At 31.2% G+C, this 6,078-nt stretch overlaps 1 long non-coding RNA gene across 7 annotated transcripts; it reads left to right on the top strand.

Moving 5' to 3' along the window:
* Nucleotides 1-269: 269 nt before the first annotated feature.
* Nucleotides 270-4,795, top strand: LOC107886310 (uncharacterized). 7 transcript variants are annotated; one of them, XR_001680711.2, is made up of 6 exons: nucleotides 270-675; nucleotides 2,097-2,195; nucleotides 2,276-2,338; nucleotides 2,468-2,590; nucleotides 3,657-3,772; nucleotides 4,075-4,795. It is a non-coding gene; the product is annotated as an uncharacterized lncRNA (long non-coding RNA). The 7 variants fall into 7 exon arrangements; XR_005915175.1 differs by having other exon boundaries at nucleotides 4,070-4,795; XR_001680712.2 differs by having other exon boundaries at nucleotides 2,430-2,590.
* Nucleotides 4,796-6,078: the final 1,283 nt, after the last annotated feature.

Raw genomic sequence — 6,078 nt, 5'->3', positions numbered from 1 at the left:
TGGTTAAAAAATATAATTACTTTATGATTATGTTTGACTGAATACATTATAATTTTAAATCCAACATTCTCTTAAAAGTAGCAAAACTGAAGATGAACTCTTAATACAAGCTTATGGGAAGCTTAAAAAAAAGGGGAAAAAAGTAACCCGGCTGTTACATTAACCTTGATTAGATCGTGACCATTGAAAAAAGAAAAAAATTAAAAAGAATTTAGAACCGGTAATGACCGGTTATACATAAAATTTACCCTAACCCTTTCATTTTGGTTAAAAAAATAAATAAATAAAGTCTTGTCTTTCTTCTCTTGTCTTCTTCACTGCCTAACTCCCCCGGTTTCTCCTTCGCCACCTGTTTCCCACACTCCTATGCCGATAAAACTCCGGCGTGACTAAGAATTTGAACTGCCCCAAAAATCTTCATTTGTTCTCCTCTCTTCACAGCCAAACCTCCCCTGTTTCGAATTCGCCTTCCGTCACCGCCTATTATCCCGCACTCCAACGACGTTCGACTCTCCGATGCGACCAGAAATTTTAACAGTCCTTCGCATTTTATTCTCTTAGTTTCTTCGCCGCCAAACCTCCTCCCGCTTCGGGTTCACCTTCTGTCGCCACCTATTATCCCGCTCCGGCCCTGTTCGACACTCCGTTCTGGTGCAAAGCTCCAACATATCTTAAGTTCGTGTCTCTATTTGAAACTCATGGCACCTTCCCTTTTCTTTTTCCCTTTTGAAATTATAGCATGTTTAGTACTTGATTGTTTCCTTTAATTAATTTTTTTGTTAATTGTTGCCTTTACAAAGTTTCTCCTAGAATCATAACTCAGAAATGAACAAATTCTTGTTGACTAGCGTTGAGTTTCAGGCATGGACTTTTGTTAAAGGATAGTTAACAATAACCAAAATTAAGAACTCAGAGACCTATAAAGGTTGTCATTAAAGGATAGTAAATAGTAGCAAACTAAGAATACTAAATAATTTATTGATAGTATTTGCTAGCTATGCTACTCGTATTTGGGTGAATGAAAGTATATAATTGTGTACCCGACATGATTATAGTTTCTTTGTTTTCAAGATTTCATATATTTTTATGTCCAAGTATATGGAGTGTAAGTTTCAAAATATTAAGTATATAATTATGTACTCAAATAGCATTTCCACCATTTCTTTAGTGACAATCTCATAATTTTGGACGCTACATATCATAATAGAAATGAAAAGTAACATATACCAAATTTATTAACACTTGTATGATACAAATTATTAATGTAAATATAATTATGATATTGACCATCAAATCTAATCCAATGGGAATTTTTCCTTTTTATGCATGACTACTACAACTCGTGGATATTTTTATCTTAATCAAGGACAAATAATGAATTTACAATAACAATTATAATGTTACATTAAAATAATAATTTGTTCTTTTTAGTCAATGTATTAGTAACTATGTTTGAGTCTCACCATTTGTAATTGTGATGCGTGCTTGTAATGGTTTAATTCTATCTTATGATACGTTCTTTGATGTCTTGAAATTTTTTACATAGTTTTGTGGTTGTAAATTTTATACCCTATTGTTGATGTAGGACCTTTATAATTAATTGATGTTGAATATATGCTTTTCCGTACTATTTGAAATGAAATATTTTGTTGGTGTAAGTGTGGGGGTGTTTTGGTTATACCCTTTTAAATTGTAACTAGTACATATTGTAAAGCTACATAGTTGTTGAAGTTATTTGTATTTGATTGTCGATAAATCAGCTTGTTTTTTGGTCTTTATAGCTATTTAGTTACTGTATGCGTGGTTTAAAGATTCTTTGTTGAGTTAATCGTGAGATCTGATTATGTAGTTTAAAGATACGATTGTCTAGGGTCTATGGCTTTCCAGATGGCAAACTTCCCATTCAGATGGATGATAAATTGCTAGGTTCTATCCTATTTTTCCAAAAATGTCATCTAGATGGTTTGAACTCAATCTGGATGGCTTCCAGACTACATGAATGTTTAATCCTTGCTTTTTCGATTCTGTTTAATCCATCTTTCCATCTTTGTTAGAGCTCTGCATATGTCTTGATGTTTTTTGTATTATCAATATAGGTTGTAATGGCAAGTGGAACGTCGAAGAAAGTGCAGAAACCAGTATCATCATATTTACATTATGCGGAAGTTACATTATTTGTTATCATTGTGAAATAGGTATCCGTTTAGGATTATGCAGATAATAAATGCTTAAGGTTTTAGAAATTCCATAAAGATAATTTATGGTCTTTTTGTAGTGCAAGTGCCCAAGAAGGAAATGTCAAGAGAAAAGTAAGGAGAAACAAAAATTGCACGTACATGTGAGTTGAAGTTTTGAGAAATTCTATGTTTATTGGTGGTTTATTGACGAGTTTTATATACAACCATTGATGCTGATTATATGTATATTAGTAACTGTTTATATTCTTTTGAATGAGGTATGTTGAAAGTTGGCCAGAGTGGTCAAAACTTTTGGATTCAGAGAAGAAGCCTTTCAAACAAAAGATGACCACGGAGAAAGTAGAATACAAAAAAAAGAGTTAGAATGTGAAGAACAAGGTGGAAAGAATAAGGTATAATATAGGTTCTAGTTATGCATGAGCAGTATGCAAACAAAATTAGTTTTCCATGGTCTACTTTCTCTAGTGTAGGTCTTATTTACATGGTATGGTCGTATATACTTTACGAAATACATATATACTTGCATACATACATATGTATTGCATACTTACATAAAAATAGTTGGTTAAAATCAAATATTAATCTTAAGATTTAGGATTTAAGTATTCGTACCTAATCGTGTATTCTTCTTCCTACCTAAATTGGTTGTCGAGTGTTGAAATTCCACCAAATTGATGAATGAAAATTTTGGTTTTCCCTTGTTTTTGTAGCTGAGAAGAGTAACTACGAATATATTTTGAATGAGTAGTTGAAGGTAGAAATTAGAAATATTGGAAAATACCAAAATTCTAACATTGTTTCCTTTGAAATATTGGTCTGGAGGTGCGTGGGATTTTAATATATTAAACAATTTTTTTTTTTTTTGGGGTGGGGGGGAACCATCAAAAACAGAACACAACGTTTTGTTCTCATACAATAATAACCAATGTTTAGGGTTTCTTCACTAGCCACAAACATTTACATCTCTTTCCCTTCAAGCAGCTCCAACCTCTCCAACGAACTGTTGCCTACCAACTCCATTATCAGCTCCTTTCTCACTACATGCTCTACTAATTACTTCAATGCCGCTACCTATTACGCCATGCACTCCTTTTTTTTTCTTTTCAGGACACTCTCAATTCTCAAGTTAGTGATTTCAAATTTTTTACTATTCAGTTTTTATTTGACTTATTTTTTTTTTCCATTTTCTTACGATGTTGGCTTCCTCCCATATCACATCTCAGATGGCGAATTGTGTTATCTCGCCAATCCAACCACAAGCTCCACCAATTACTTCGACACCACCTCCTATTTTGCCACACTCTTTTTTTCGTAGTACTCTTTTGATTCTCCAATAAGTGATTTCAAATTTGTACTCTTCAATTTTAGTTTCTTCCTTGAAAATGATTCATATGTAATAATTTTACGGTATTTCTTAGTATAAATTTTGTTGTTTTTCTTACTATATTGGCTTTCTAGCATGATACAGGCAAGATGCGCGACCCTTTCTTGCCTCCATCCAATTGGGTTATCGTGACAATCTGACCACAAACTCCACAAGAAACTCAGAAAAGAAGTAATCAAATCTCCAACTGGTATACATATGTTGTGATTTGCTCACTTTCTATTTGCTTAAATGTGAGATTTTTTGTTTAGGGTTTATGTTTCCAACTTTTTCCCCGTTTGATGAATTTAGTTCTTTGCTATTTGGTAATTGCTGTTAGTTTTAGTAACTCATTTTAATTTAAGTTTTTATGTAGGCCAGTTTGTAACATCTTTTTATTATTCTTATTAAAATTAAAGTATTAAGTAGAAATTCATTGCATTAAACCATTTATTTGCTACTCTTTGTCTGGATCACTCGAGGTTTATATTCTTGGGTCGTTTTCTAGTTCAGCTTTGTAGATGGCATCTATGAAAAGAAAACATCTCTGCTATGATGATAAGAGGTTTTTCTCGGCCACAGTGGAAGAAAGGCTTCAGAACCTATTACAACTTGGTGCCCTTCTTGAGGTGGGTATGTCTTTAGATCTAGTCAATGTAGATTTGGGTAATTTACCGAATTATACAAATATGATTGGTAATAGGGGATGGAAAACATGCTGATTCCTGTATTCCCCCATGTGTGTGAGTTCTACTGCAACTGACAATAAATGTTTTGTGAGAGAGAAGAAAGTGCCATTCAATCCTGAATCTGTTAGGAAATGCTATGAGAATTGCGAGCACACTGAGTTCATCAATTTATGATGTACTCCGTCAAGGTTGTGGCATGGGAGGTTAAAACATGTTTGCAATTTGTTAATCATTGACATTTCTAGTTTTCCTGCCAGTCTTTAGCAAAATACTTTGGTTTCCTTGTCTGATTATACCATAATGAATCCGACCGACCAATTAACACCATGAGGATATTAATTCTAAGATTTGCTATATCAAAAATGGTCATCTGAATTTGGACCAAATGGTGAGTATCCATTGCCGATATACTTGAAAATGAGGGGAATGAATTTGGGTCTGGACCAATTTGGGATGTTTTTTTTTTTTTTTGGTTATGTTATTATAATGCGGTGTATAAAACGATATTTGCTCAATGTTATTTCGATTTTAGTGTTGTTTATTAATTAGTTCAGCTGTATGAAAATAATGATTTCAAAATGTATTAAATGCATGTAAACAAACAAGGCAAAATTTCATCTAGATTACAAGGCAACAGTCTTAAAAACATGTGGTATCACCACTATTTTGTTACGATTTTGCTATTATGGAATAACAAAACTCATTTCTTAAATCATAAAATTAAAATTTTCGTATAAAATTTATAAAGATTGTGGTATATACCAAAACTTATAAGGAGGTGCTATTAGAAATTTTGGAACTCCATTACCAGATTTTGTATATATCAAAATGATTTAGGCTTGTAAATCAGGATTTGATATATTAAAATACCTCATTAGAAATTTTGATATGCACTTAAAAATATTGATGTTTTGTTAGAAATCATGATAGAGGTTTGGGTATTTCAAATTTCTAGTAAGGTTCCATAGAAATTGTGGCATTCCCTTAGAATTGTGATATATGCCAAAGTATCTGAAGATACATGCATTAAAAGTTTGGTGTTCTGTTAGAAATTTTAGTTAAGGCTTGGGTTACATAATTTTGGTATACCAAAATTTCTAACGAGATTTCATAAAATTTGTGGTATTTCTTTAGCAACCGTGAAATGTACTAAAATATTTTATGGTGTTTTTGTTAGAAATTTTAATAAAGGCTTGGGTAATATGATATTAATATACCAAAATTTTTCAGGTTCCATATAAATATTGGTTTTCCATATAAATATACCAAAATTTTTTAGGTTCCAAAATATATAAGGATGTGCTTATATTTTTTTTTTATATACAATAATTTTTAATAATTACCTTAGAAATTCTGATATCACCTTAAAATTTGTGGTATATACCAAAATATATGGATATTTATGTAGAATACTTTTTGTCCTAAGAAATTTTGGTATCAACCAAAATATTTAGTTATAAAATTGTTATTTCGTATTTTGGTAATATTTTTTTTTCTTATTATCATGTTTCATTATATCTATATTTAATTTTTAATTAAATTACCAAAAAACTATATAATTTTCTTCGTTTTATTGTAAATGCAAAAATTCTGGTATTGAAAAAATATATAAAATTATGTAATTAATGAATAATGTTTTGAAATTTGATGTTTTCATTACGAAATCTGACTAACATATACATTGTCTTTATATGGTTTCCAATGAGATTAGAAAATAAGGAGATCAGAAGGAACCCAACGAAATGTTTTAAATAAAATGGAGTTCCCTCGAGAATGAACTTGGGAAAGGAAGAGTAGAATTTAATATGATAAAAAATTATTTTCTTAT

Source organism: Gossypium hirsutum, chromosome A03, assembly GCF_007990345.1.
Source record: "Gossypium hirsutum isolate 1008001.06 chromosome A03, Gossypium_hirsutum_v2.1, whole genome shotgun sequence".
Taxonomy (NCBI): domain Eukaryota; kingdom Viridiplantae; phylum Streptophyta; class Magnoliopsida; order Malvales; family Malvaceae; genus Gossypium; species Gossypium hirsutum.
Note: the sequence above shows the minus strand (reverse complement) of the source record. Positions and strands in the feature narration are given on the sequence as shown.